Source organism: Peromyscus eremicus, chromosome 23 (genome assembly GCF_949786415.1).
Source record: "Peromyscus eremicus chromosome 23, PerEre_H2_v1, whole genome shotgun sequence".
Classification (NCBI taxonomy): Eukaryota; Metazoa; Chordata; class Mammalia; order Rodentia; family Cricetidae; genus Peromyscus; species Peromyscus eremicus.
This window is the reverse complement of record NC_081438.1, coordinates 7759938-7773326: the sequence shown is the minus strand read 5'-3', so window position 1 is coordinate 7773326 and position 13389 is coordinate 7759938. Positions and strand designations below refer to the sequence as shown.

The window sequence follows — 13389 nt, the reverse complement described above, 5'->3', positions numbered from 1 at the left end:
ATAGCTATTACAGTCATTCCCGCTTTCTTGGTGGGGAAACTGAGATGAACTGGCATGCCCTGGACAAACCCCATAAGCCATTGTCCCCTAGGTAGTCTCCTGTCTATCCTAAAGCTAAAGCTCTCGGGAGACGTCACACCAAAGCTTGCCTTGAGGATGCGATCATTAGCAGACATTCAAGAGTAGACTACAAGTGAATTTCCTTCAGACAAATCTAAGTCAAGCTTCCTTTCCCACTACACTTGACTGCCCAAGGATACTGCCCTTCTCCCAAGTTACTGCAGTGACCACACTTAATGGAGAAGGATGGGCACCCCACACAAGATACTGTATAAGCTCCATACAGACCCTCTCTAGATTCCCCTGACATTTTGTGCACCCCAGCCAAGCTTCCAACAGTTAATGACTTTGTCACGTGACTACTCTCGGGCTCCCATCATCCTAGGGCTGAATAGAACATCCCACCCACCACTCAGAGGTTAGAGTATACATTTCTTCCCTCTAAAGCTCTGACTGGCCTCTTCAGAGAATGTTAGAAGACCTAGGCACAGGTCAGAACAAGAGTCTAGTTCAATGGTTCTCAACAAAGGTTCCCCACCCAGCAACATCAGTACTTTCCGGAAACTCCTTTGGGATTCTCTGCAGCATTGGCATCTCTGAGGCTAGACTAGAAAAAGCCCTGAAGTGACCCAGATGTGTATGATGAGGGGAACTGTGGATCCGCTTTGTGGTACAAGTCTACGCTTGTTTTCCCGCTTTTATCCACCGTCTTTCCTGGCTCTGAGAGAAGCTCTGTGTTCATCTCTGATCTGGACACTTTAGACCTGGGGCCCTCGAGCACACAGAGGACAGCTTAGAAGGAACCTGGGTAGCTCCAAACAATCGAGAAACTGAGCTCTCCTTTTCCAGTTGACCGTACCAGGTGGTAGGGCTGGAGGAAGGTCTTCAAATGCTCACCCAGTCCCAGATGCAGACGGACAACAGACAGAGCTCTCCTCATTGTCTTCTCCCATCTGAATATATGTTTTCGAGTCACCTTATGTGAATGGCAAAGGGTACTGTTTTCCCATTCACAGTAAAGAGGAGTTCTCATCTTTAAGTCAACTTGCTGCTATGGTTTGAGTCTGGAGTGTCCCTCAGAGGCTCACGTTTTTGAACATTTGGTCCCCATCTGGGGGTGCTAGTTTGAAGGCTGTAGTGCCTTTAAGAGGTGGGGGCTGGCTTTTTAGAGTAGGTCACTAAGGGGTGGGCTTGGAAGGTCATGCCCACCCTGGGTCCAGACTGTTTTTCTACTTCCTGCTTCTCGTCACATGAACATGCCATTCTGTATGCTGTCTCCAACTTGTATGTCTTCCTTGCCATGATGAATGAAACCCAGAAACTGGGAGTCCAAGCAAATCTTTCCTCCATGAGCTGCCCCTTCCACTGACAAAAGAACACAATATACTTTAGCCAAAATGACAGTAATAAGGTCAGGCATGGTGGCATATGCTTGTAAACCCAGCACTCAGAAGGCTAGGATCTTTGTAAATTTGAAGTCAGCCTTGGATACATTCTGAGTTCCACTACTTTGTAAGGATTAAATGATATCGTGCTTGTAAAGGGTTACACAAAATACCTGCCATGTGGTGACTTTCAGTATGTGGTACCACAGGGACATCACTATCATCACCACTATCACCAGCATCACCAGCATTACCACCATCATCATCCACCATCATCACCATCACCACCATCATCACCACTGCGATTGTCATCCTTGCCACCACCACCATTATCACCATTATCATTACCATCACCATAGCATCACCATCATCATGCCTGCCAACATCCATCACCCCTGCCATCTCCACAACCATCCACCATCCCTCACCACCCCTCCCATCATATCACCACTTCAGCCTCTGGGATAATTATGACCACCCCTCACATAGCGGTATAATCAGACCCAACAGTTGACTTAGAATAGTGAAAAGAAGCCCATGAGGGACCAGGATGGTGTTTTGCAAGAAATGAAGTGTTTCTATTCGTGGAAAAGCGAGTTCAGGCTTCAAGAGGGTGATCTCCAAAACGCATGCTCATAATTATATCCTGCCAACATCCTGCCTGCTGGGCAGCCTCCCAGGCCTCCAGGAACTCCACAGCAGCTGCAGAAGCTGCGCCCATCCTCTCTCTAGTTTGGCTCAACTGAAGCTCACAGAGCTCAGCTCTGGTGTTACTCCTGTGGCACCTCCATGAGTGGGGAGTCCCTGGTGCTCTGCATTCCATTCCTGTCTTACTGTATGGATGCTGTCCCATGCCTGCATCATTTATTTCTTCCCATGTGAGCTCTCTCTCCCCTCAAACACAGGATTTCTTCCGCTTGTTTGCTGTATTTCCCCAGTACCCGGTGCACACCATTTCCAGCTGAGCTTGTTAAAACCCGTGGAGTCGTCCGGGTTTGGTCCAACCCTAGAACACAGACTCTCCGCCAAGGTCAGAGAGTCTGAGGGTCTCAGCAGAGAAAGGGTCAAGTCAGAATGGGTAGAAATTGTATTAGCTCAAGAAGACCAGTGGGAGCCCAGTGGCATCCTAGGTCCATCTCAAAGAAGAGCACTTTGACCCACATTCCTGTCTCCCAGGATGGGAAGTCGGGAGAGACACAGCACATAAGAGCTAAGCTCAGGCCTTTGCTGCTCACTGGTTCTGTGAGCCTGGCTGAGCCTCAGTTTCTCACTCTGTAAAATGGCAGCACCCATCACTGCTTCCACTCAGGGCCATTAATGAAACTGGGGTGACCAAGCATGCAGAACATCACCTCATGCACTGGGGTCCATCCCTGCATCAGTCACCCTCCTCCTTGGGGGACAAAATACCTGATGCAGGCCACTTGAGGAGAGGGAGTTTATGTTGGCTCAGTTCTGAGGGCACACTCCATCGCCGTGGGGAAGAACAGAGCTAGGAGACTGAGAGGGCCATCATGTGGCACCCACGGTCAGGAAACAGAGAGATGGAAGCTGGGGCTCAGCTCGCTTGCCCCTTTGTCTTCAGTCGAGAACCCCCAGCCTGTGGGATGGCACTATCCATGTTCAGAGTGGGTCTTCCCACCACAGTTAAACCTTTCCGGAAACATCCACAGAGAACACATCCAGAGGTGTTTCCAGACTGATTTTGACTCCAGTCGGAGTTGACAACTAAATTAAGCCATCATATCTCCGGAGTGTCAGCTCTTGGTGCTTTGAGGGTATGGTTTGTGAATCTGCCAGTCATCCGTACCTTTTAATGTCTTTCAACTACTCTATTCTTCCTGATTCAGACTCTGTCTGTTCTTTATGAAGAGTTCCGATTATCAAAGTCAGTTGTCCCTAACCTACACGATGACTATGTAAACACGTCTATTTCTCATGCATGCTAATCATGTACATCAATGACTCGTTCTGTGACATTCTGATACATGTATCAAGTAAGTAATGATCCCATCAGGGTTTCTGACTCACCCTATATTTTATGTATTATTTTTTAAAGGGTCCTCTATCACTATCCCCATGTTACAGACAAGGAAACTGAGGCCTCAGGAGTAAATGCCTGGCACAGAATCTGTTGTTAAAACACAGGTCTCCCTGATTCTAGACCAGACACTTAACTGCCTAGTTTGCGAGGCTGACCATGTCATAGACCACAGTCACTCCTTCCTGACTCTCTGCTTCCCCCTTGAACTTCCCACACAGAGCAGAGTATGAGAACCTGGGTTCAGCACTGACCCCAGATCAGAGTCCTTCTCACTGCCTCCGTGACCCACCTGCCACTCTGGCCCCGTGCATCGTTTCTGAAAGTGGACGATGCCAGTGGGCCTTTCTTTGGGTTGTGAGAGTCTCCTCTCTGGGGTGGGGGAGGGGGAGAGAATGCACACCTCTAAAGGGTCCACAGTCTACCCACCCCCTCCCTCATTCTCTCGTGGAGAGAAGAGCCCTAAGGTGTCATTATGCTGTCTCTGGGTCCTGGGATCTGAGTCAGGGACCAATGCTCCTCCCCCATGGTTTATGTGGAATCTTTCTTTCGGCAATTCTCAGGCTGTTGGGTAGTCAGGGAGAGAATGGTCAGTCTCCTGTGTCAAGAGCCTACCAAGGCCTTTCTAAAAACACTGGTTCAAATGAAAGGTTCTAGGGAGCCAAGAATGAGACTGAAAGGCTCGGGGTGGTGCGGGGCGGGGAGTGGGGGGTGCCGACATTCAGGGCCCTTAGCCCATTGGGAAATGGCTGTGATTCGGTTTGGTGACTTTGCAAGGAGCCCTGGAACACTTAAAGCAGCGACCTGGGCTGCTGGAAACAGGCACAAGGTGGAAAGGCGATGAGAGACAGCAAGGGACCGGGGCTCCCTCCACTGAAGGTACCTGAAGCTTTTCCAGCATTCCCTCCACATCTACAAGCCCTGCCCTGTATTGTCCTTGCTCTCGGGATAAAAGCCAGTCTCATGCTGAGACCTGGCAAACCTCCAGGAATTTGCTTACCTCTGTTCCCAGCATTCCTCTCTCACTTGAGACCAGAGCTAGTTACCCAAAGCTCCAGCTTCACCAAGCATCCGTTCCTTGGGTGCAGCTCATTATCTCTCTCAGCACCCTGAACATCCCTGTTGCTCCTGCCTACATCTTTCTGACACAGTGCTGTTCCCTTTTTATCCTCCCAGATCAGCTCAACCACAGCTTCCTCCAGGGAGTCCTCCCTGACTCCCTTCCAACTGGAAAGCCACACCCTGCCCTCCCCAGTCATATCTGATTACAGGATATACTACTAACCTATCTGTCTCTCCATCTGTCCATCTTCCTGCCTGGGTCTTAGTGGTCTGAGCAGAGAGTCATTTTTAGGTTATCCCATGTTTAGGGACGTGACTAGCACACAAGCATGGTACACAGTAGGTGCTCAGGACATATATGTATTAGTCACGTCACATCAACAGGAGCCTCCGGGAGGAACGAGGCCCTTTCTACTTCAGGGCCCACAGAACAAGCTCAACTTCCAGTGGCTCTCACTTATCAGAGTCAATTTTCAAACAAGTGGTGAGTGGCAAGGTGTTTATACTGAAGTCATGTGGTGGAGTTTGCATGCTTTGACGTATATCCCTCCTCATACAATAAGGCCTTTAAGGGAGGAGTTTTTTTTTTCTTCTTCTTCTGACCCCGCCCCCTTTGACTGCTACCCCATCACCCAGCACAGCTGCTGGTTCATGCTAGGAACCTGGTAATGTATTTCCTGCATGCATGTAAGGTCTCCACTCTTCTGCCTGGGAGCTTCTCTCTTCTTGGGCCTCAGTCTTCCTGGCTTTGAAATGGTTGTATCTATATCTGTATACCACAGCACTGTTGTTCAGGGTGAATAGATTACATACAAACACGGGCTAGATGCTGTGCTTGCTTAACTGGTCCTCAGATTAAGGCTGGACATGGTGGCGTTCACCTGGACTCTCAGTGTTTGGGAGGATGGCATAGGGGGAGGGTTGTGACTCTGAGGCCAACTCAGATTACACAGCCAGACTTTCTAAAAAAAAATTACAACCCCTGCCCCACCTCAAAAAAAAAAAAAAAAAAAAAAACCCAAGTATCTTTATTGGGTCCTAGGTCCAGCTTTTTTAAATGCCCCTGCTCTCTGTAGGAGACAGGAAGATTCTTAAACACTAACCCAGAACCAACAGATCAGGAGAAATGGGGGACTTGGCTGGTCCCAGACGACTTTTCCAGAAATTGGCAAGACTGACCTACTGAACTGTTTGAACGTGGAGTGCCCTTCCCCTAGAGTTCTGCCTGTCCCCACTCTGGGCACCTGCTTCTCAGTCAGCCCTGTGCTGGCCTGTAGTCTCCCACCAGCCTCACTGGTCTGCTCCGGGGCATGGTCAGACCAGAGAGAGAAGACGAGATATGCTCACAAACGGACAAGGTCCCTGGAGGCCACATCTCTGTCCCAAGCCTTGGGATAGGGGCAAGGGAAAGAATCGTGAGGGAAAGCAGACAAGACCCTGTGCATACGAGGGATGCAATTTATCAGAAATAGAAACCAAGCATTTCTTTTTCTTTAACATTTTAGTAGAGACTATAACTCTCCTAAACTAACAGTATTCCACCCATGGTCGCCTCTGTCAACTCACCCCCACCCCTTCCTGTCTTTCTTCTCTTCCACCCCCTCTGTAATGTTTTTCCAGCACCAGAGGCTCCTATCTGTGAAGTCTGGGAGGAAAGGAGGGCACAGTGAAAAAGACACTGGGGATAAACCCATGTCATCTATTTTGGGGGGACTGAATCTAGGAGCTTGCACATGCTAGGCACACACTGTATCGCTGAGCTGTGCTCCCAGCTCTCTTCCTACTTCTATTTATTTTTTAACGCAGGGTCTCACTGAGTCGTCAGGGCTGGATTGAAACACACCACGGAGCCCAGGCAGGCATAGAAATAGTCATTTGCCTCCCTCGGCCACCCAGGTAGTGAGGGTCCCATGATCAGGCTGACTCGGATTTGGATGGAGATAATGTCTCAGTTAGCCGGCAGCTCCTTTGGGGGGAATGAAATGTTCTACTCAAGTAACTTTTCCTCATAACTGAAGTTTATCCTATTAAAGCTTGGAATTACAAAAAAGTTAGCCATCTTCAAAGGAAATTTTCTATAATTACTCTCCAGGATGCCAAGCTCTCAGAGGGCAGAGTGGCCCTCTGTGCAGACCTAGAGGATGTTTGAGCAGATGCAATGTCTTCCTAGAGCCTGTGAGACCCTGCTCCGGCACTGTGTCCTTTCACATCCCTTGGTCACATAGTCAAGAAAGGCAGAGAACTGACACCTGCTCAGGTCAGACTGACTGTGAAGCCCAAATCTGTCTGTTTGTCTGTCTGTCTGTCTGTCTGTCTGTCTCTCCTCTCTGTGTGTGTATGTGTCTGCTCACATGTGTACGTGAATACATATGTGTGTGTGTGTTCACATGGATGTATAGATGAGTGTTCAGATTCACAGATATATACTTGGAGATCAGAGGTCAACCTTGGGTACCACTCTTTAGGAGTCATTCAACTTGTTCTGCGAGACAGAATGTCTTACTGCAATCTGGGGCTTGCTGAGTGCTCTAGGCTAACTGGGCAGCAAGCCCTAGGTGTCCTCCTGCCTCCACCTCCCCAGTACTGGGACCACAAGAGAGGATCACCACACCTGGACCACCTCACCTGGACCATCACAGCTGGACCACCACTGCTGGATGACCACACCTGGACCACCACACCTGGACTACCATACCTGAACCACCACAGCTGGACCACCACATCTGGACCACCACACCTGGACCACCACTGCTGGACCACCACACCTGGACCACCACACCTGGCTTTTTTTGCATGTGTTTTGTGAATCAATCCAATTTCTCCTGGTTTTGCAGGGAGCATTTTACTGCCTAAGCCATTTATCTTCTCGGCCCCTGGGTTACTTCTCTGTACCTAGGGCCCTTCCCTGGTGTCTAGGGATTTCTCTGACTTGTCACATCAAAACACAAGGCACCTCCTGCCCTGCACCTGGGTCTGAGGCCCACTCCCTTCTCAGCCTCTAAGAAACCATCTAGGTCCTCCCACCCTCCCCTTCCTCCTTGTAAAGGGGAACCCCGCCAAGACAAAATTCATCTAGTGCTGAGGGCTGAAGAGACACAAGGTGGAGTCAATATGTAGAACCTCATTAAGTATTCTGTTGTCTTCTTTGGGATCCCATTTCTACAGCTTGGGACAAGCCCGGATACCAGGGCAAGTGGATCCTTTAAGAGGCAAGCTTGCTCATGCCAGTGAAGTGAGCCGGCGAGTTAGGCATGGAGGAAAGAATGCCACTGCCAGCTGCTTTGGACAGGTGGGGCTTTGGGTGACCGGGGTCCATTACCAATACGCAGAGAGAGAGCCCTGGATCAACCCCTGGCCAAGGAGAACCCATGTCCCTCCCACTCCTACATTCATGTTAGGACTCTTGGTTAGTCTGGCCAGCCCATCTTCCCAGCCAAGAAAAGTCTCCCAGCAAAGTAGCAATAATTATTGTTGCTCCCACAGAAAAAAGGAGAGTGGCTGCCCCTTCTTGAAGACCTACCCTGTGTCAAGTATCTCTGTCCTCGGCACCTTTACGAGCCTTCGTTCGGAGACCTGCAGGGCAGAAGACACAACTCTCCTTGCCTTACAGGGGAAGACTCTGAGGTTCACACAGAGTCTGCACCTCGACCGAGTTCGGACAATCAGGAAGTGATGGGGTCAGGATTTGAACCCAGGTTTGTTCAGAACAGTCTCCTGACCCTATTTTCTGTTAGAAAGGAGCACAATAATGAGTTAGATGCTCCACACTCCACCTGGGAACTCTCCCAGGTAATGATCCTCTCATTGTCTTGGGTGCTGAGACAAGTCCTGGATTTTCACAGACACTCCTGTGGGGCTCGGAAACCCACTTTGCAGCGAGTGGTCAGCTGACAGATCAGCACACGAGCTGCTCTTCCACAGACAGTGATGGGGTGATCTGATTGGGGGATGATGTCCACTTCCAGCTGGACAGACAATGCTCTATAAGTGCGGCACAGTGGGCACGTGGCGCAGAGCTCAGCTGGGGCACCATTGCCCTCCTTTCTTGGGGCTGCCATCTCAGTGTCTGGCCAAGCCGGTCAACTCCATCAGCCATTCCTCTGTGTGCTAATCCTGGTTCTTCATGTCTGAGCCTTAGGGCAAGGTGCGAGAGCCCAGAAATGGAAACTATTTCTCCTGTGTTTTCTGCCTGAGCAAGGCTGTGTTCCCACCCAAACAAAGTTAAACTAAATTGTTTATCTTTCCCTGTTTTGCATATTCAATCACCTTTCCAAGTGGGTTTCTTGAAAAAGATACCAATGTGGGGGAGGAGGGATGGTAAAAAGGAAACATTTCATCATTGGGGCTTCTGGGATAGTGTTCAGCTATTCTGAGTGTATACACTTCTTGGATCAACTCCCACTTGACATCAGCAGGTTCCCCGACTTGAGGCTTCCCAGATACCTGTCTGAATGTGTCACAGTGCTCTGAGCCCTCCAAGGGCTCCCCTATACCTGCAGATTCCAATTTAGGCTCCCTGTGTGTCTTGGGCGGGGGGAGGCATCTAACTCCTTTTCCTTCGTACGTTGTGGAATATTATTTTAAAGTGTGTTTCATTTTTTCCTACTGCTTTTGTTAACAATGCAAAGATGTGTTTGATTAAATAAAATTAACCTGTGAGCAGGAGGCTGAGTCAGCAAGTAGCTGACAGGAAGTGGTAAGGAGGAACCACGTGTAGCAAGGCTTTTTTAAGTAGGGACTGAGAGAAGGATGCTGGTTTTTTAGAGGACTTCAGCAAAGGGAGAAGGTTAGCTACTTGCTATTCAGCCTCTCTGAGTGAGCAGAATTCTACCTCAACCTTTGACTCCTGAGTTCTTTAGAGGGATAGAAATTTAGATAAGTTCCCTTAGTAGCTTTGGAAGAGTTGGTGCCTGAGGGAACAGAATCCCCTCAGGCTGCAGCCCTTGCGGCCAAACACTGCTGGTACCAGCTGAGTTGCACTCTCTGATTAGGACAGTTGTTGCTTAAAAGGCAGCCACAGTTATGAAGAAAAACAACACTTATGTTCTCAGAACTTCGACACCTTGGCCTAACCTGAGCTTAACTTTTGACCCTGACACTGTCAAGCCTGTTCCCAGAAAGACAAAAAAAAGTAACCCCGGACACTCTGGCTCCCTAGCACCAGTGTTACCCATCACAACCCAAAGGCCCATCGGGCATCTTCTGCTTCCAGGAAGGAAGGACGGCTCAAGGGGAGAGTGTGGCAGGCCAGAGAGGCAGAGGGAAAAGCATGGGTCCAGGGTTAGGGCTGAGTCCAGCTTCTCACACTCTGCATAGGTCAAAGGGAAGGAGAGCAGGAGGCAGCAGCTGCTGCCATCTTGCTGTGTGGCCAGCCCTTAGCCCCACAAAATGATTAAGCTGAATTAAGGGGATCTGTGTTTAAGGGACAGATATGCCTGCCATGAGAGACTTCTGAGGCCTCAGTTTCTTCATCTGAAACATGGGGGTGATGGAAGTCCCCATCTTCCTCCCAAGTTTGTTACATGGATGAAATGGAACCATGATTCTAAAGTGTTTAGCAAAATGCCTACGATGTGGTGGGGCCTAGTATCATCCTCACCATCAGCATCATCACCATCTTCACCATCACCATAACCATCACCATAATTATCATCTGTAGCCACAAGTTTTCCTGTGTCCCGTCCGGCCCGCAGCAACTTATAACATAATCATTCAGAGGCTTAATATTAATTATAAACTGTTTGTCTATGGCTCAGGATCTTGCTAGCTAGCTCTTTCATCTTAAATTAACTCATTTCTATTCATCTCTATGTTTATCACGTGGTGGTGTTACCAGTCTGCTGGCATCTTGTTCCTCATTAGGCAGCTGGATCGTGTCTCTCTGACTCCGCCCTCTTCTCCCTGTATCTCTCTTGGATTTCCCACCTGGCTCTTATCCTGCCTTGCCATAGGCCAAAACAGTTTCCTTGTTAACCAATAGTAGCAACACATAATCACAGCACACAGAAAGACCATCCATCCCACAGCAATCATCATTATCAGCACCATAAGCATCATCATCACCACCACCACCACCATCATCATCATCATCCTCACCATCACATCATCACCATCACCATCATCCTCACCATTACCACCATCACCATCAACTTCACCATCACCACCATCATCATCAACATTCTCACCATCATCATCATCCTCACCATCATCCTCACCATCGCCATCACCACCATCAACATCCTCACCATCATCATCATCACCATCACCCTCATCATCATAACCATCTCCCCATTGACAATATTATCATCACAATTGTTATTACCATGACCTTACCAAGTTCCCACATCAGTTTCTAGAATTCTGTGAATCTCTTTCTTACCAATAGCTATAATAGAATTAAACTTTTTCCCTATAATAATAAAAAACTATTACACATAAAAGATAATTAATTCCCAGGATGGTTTTTTGCAAGAAATGAAGTGTTTCTATTTGTGGAAAAGCGAGTTCAGGCTTCAAGAGGGTGATCTCCAAAACGCATGCTCATAATTATATCCTGCCAACATCCTGCCTGCTGGGCAGCCTCCCGGGCCTCCAGGAACTCCACAGCAGCTGCAGAAGCTGCACCCATGGGTCCCCAGTTTGGTAAGGGTGGATCAATCAGCTCCTGCATCAACTAGGCTGGCTTCCCTTTGCATTTCCCTATCACCTGTGGCTACAGCCATCTTGTAAACGGAGATGCAAGAGCACAGGTATGGAGACTGCACAGGGCAAGGGGGGAATTGAAAGTGCAGTGAACAGATCCTGTAATGGAGCAAAACTGGAAAAGGGCCAGGAGCCCCATCTAAGTGCAAATGAGTGAGTGCGGGTGTGGAAAGAATGCAGAGTCAGCAAGTGCAGCCACAGGCAGGCAAGGGACTCAGAGAGCACGGGCACTCAAAGATCCCGAAAAAGGCAGGACACTTGAGTAAGGCAAGTGCCCCATGAGGCTGCTGCTTCTCTTCTTAGAGAATTGATCAGGGGTTTCACGCCTACGGAAGCTGGCAATGACCTCAACTGGAACACGTCAGTGCTTTGGCTAGTACCAACCTGCCTCTGTGACAAGGTGTCTTAACTTAGGGCTGACCAAAGGAGCTTGTTCCAGCATTTGGGACTTTGGCTAAAACAGGGAAAGTCCAGGCTAAACAGGGCAATTGCAACTATAATCACTCTGCAAATTATGGGGTTGAAAAATCCCATAATTCATCTTAAATCTTAAGGTGGGAATCTTATCACTTATCCCAGAGGGTGAAGGTTTGGTAATGGGTTCATGGTTGTGCTGGGCAAATGATTGGCAACTGACATGCCAAAGGTGGACAGAGCAGGCTGCAATCCCTTTGGTTGGGAGTGGATGATTTATTACGCAAACCTGTTTCTCTAAACCAGTGGCAATGATGTCTCCCCTATGTGACAACATGTACAGACTTTTTCTATTGTCACATCTAGGGGTGGGGGTCACACAGAATCACCACACAGTTGAGGGCTGGGTGACCTAACTCAGGTTAAAGCATGGTGTGGAAGAGAGGTTGCGGCAGTTAAAACAAACAGGGTTTGTTTAAATGTTACGTCTCTATGGTGGCTTGGGGGCTTGGGATAATGTCTCCTTCTTTATAAAAATTACTTGTGTGTCTACATGTGCATGACTCTGTGTGTGTGTGTGTGTGTGTGTGTGTGTGTGTGTGTGTGTGTGTGTGTGTGTACATGAGTGCAGGTCCCTCAGAGGCCACAAGAGGGCATCAGATCTCCTGGAGCTGGAGTTATAGGGAGTTGTGAGCAGCCTGATGAGGATGTTAAGACTTGAAAGTCCTCTGAAAGCGCAGCAAGCACTCTTAACCACTGAGCCATCTCTCCAAACCCAAATGTTCCTATCTTTATCACACTGTAGTAGGTCAGACAGAAAGAAAAATGCATCTCAGCTTCAATTCTCTTTTTCTACCACAAAAGTGACTCCAAACACACTTGTGTAAATTACAGTTTGCCTATATGAAATCAAATGAAGCCAAGTGTGGTGGCACACATCTGTAACCCTACCACTGAGGAGCCTGAGGCAGGAGGATGATCATAAGTTTGGGGCCAGCCTGGGCTACATAGCTGAGTTCTTAGCTGGTCTGAGCTACACAGTGGCTTTTTGAAAGGGGGCAGGGAAGACAGACTAGAGCAGTTTCCAATAAATGAGACCTCAGAGCTCCAGACCCCCGTGGCAGGTGAGGCGGGTGGGACACAGACGACACCGGGAAACCCATCAGCATCCCCGTGCGGGAGCAAGCCCTGGCAGCTGCATCCACACGTGTGAAACAATTCGGGGAGAGTGCTGACATACAACCACTCTGCACACAGCTCCCTTCCACACTCCTGAACCGATTAGATGAAAACGCCTCGATTTAGATAACTGGAAATTGCTTTCGGAGCCTTAATTTCCTATTAGCTCATTAATCTATTCAGACTCCCAACAAGACAGCTGATGATAATTCCGGAGGAAGTGGGCACTTAAGAGGAGAGCTGTGGAGGCGGGGAGAGGGGTTGGGCAGGAAGGAGAAGTTTCTGGCTTCCTGGGTGGAGGGATATCCCAAAATTCATTTGTCAAGCCAGTAATGGTGTTAGCTTTTATTAAATAGCACTCATAATGGGCCAGGTAAGGTGAGAACTCCAGAGGGCAATTACCTTGTTGATTTTTTTCTTTTTAACAGTTTTAGTAGTGACTTCTCTCACAAGCAACTTCAGGAGAGAAGGGCTTACTGCGGCTCACATTTTGAGGGTACATTACGTCATGCTCGGGAAGACATGGTAGCAGGGGCGTGAGGCAGC

The 13389-nt window shown here is 48.7% G+C and overlaps 1 protein-coding gene across 1 annotated transcript in view; it reads right to left on the bottom strand.

The window, feature by feature from the left end:
• Ksr2 (kinase suppressor of ras 2) overlaps positions 1-13389 on the bottom strand; it is a 359063-nt gene that overhangs the window by 86432 nt on the left and 259242 nt on the right. The gene's annotated exons all lie outside the window — the stretch shown is intronic.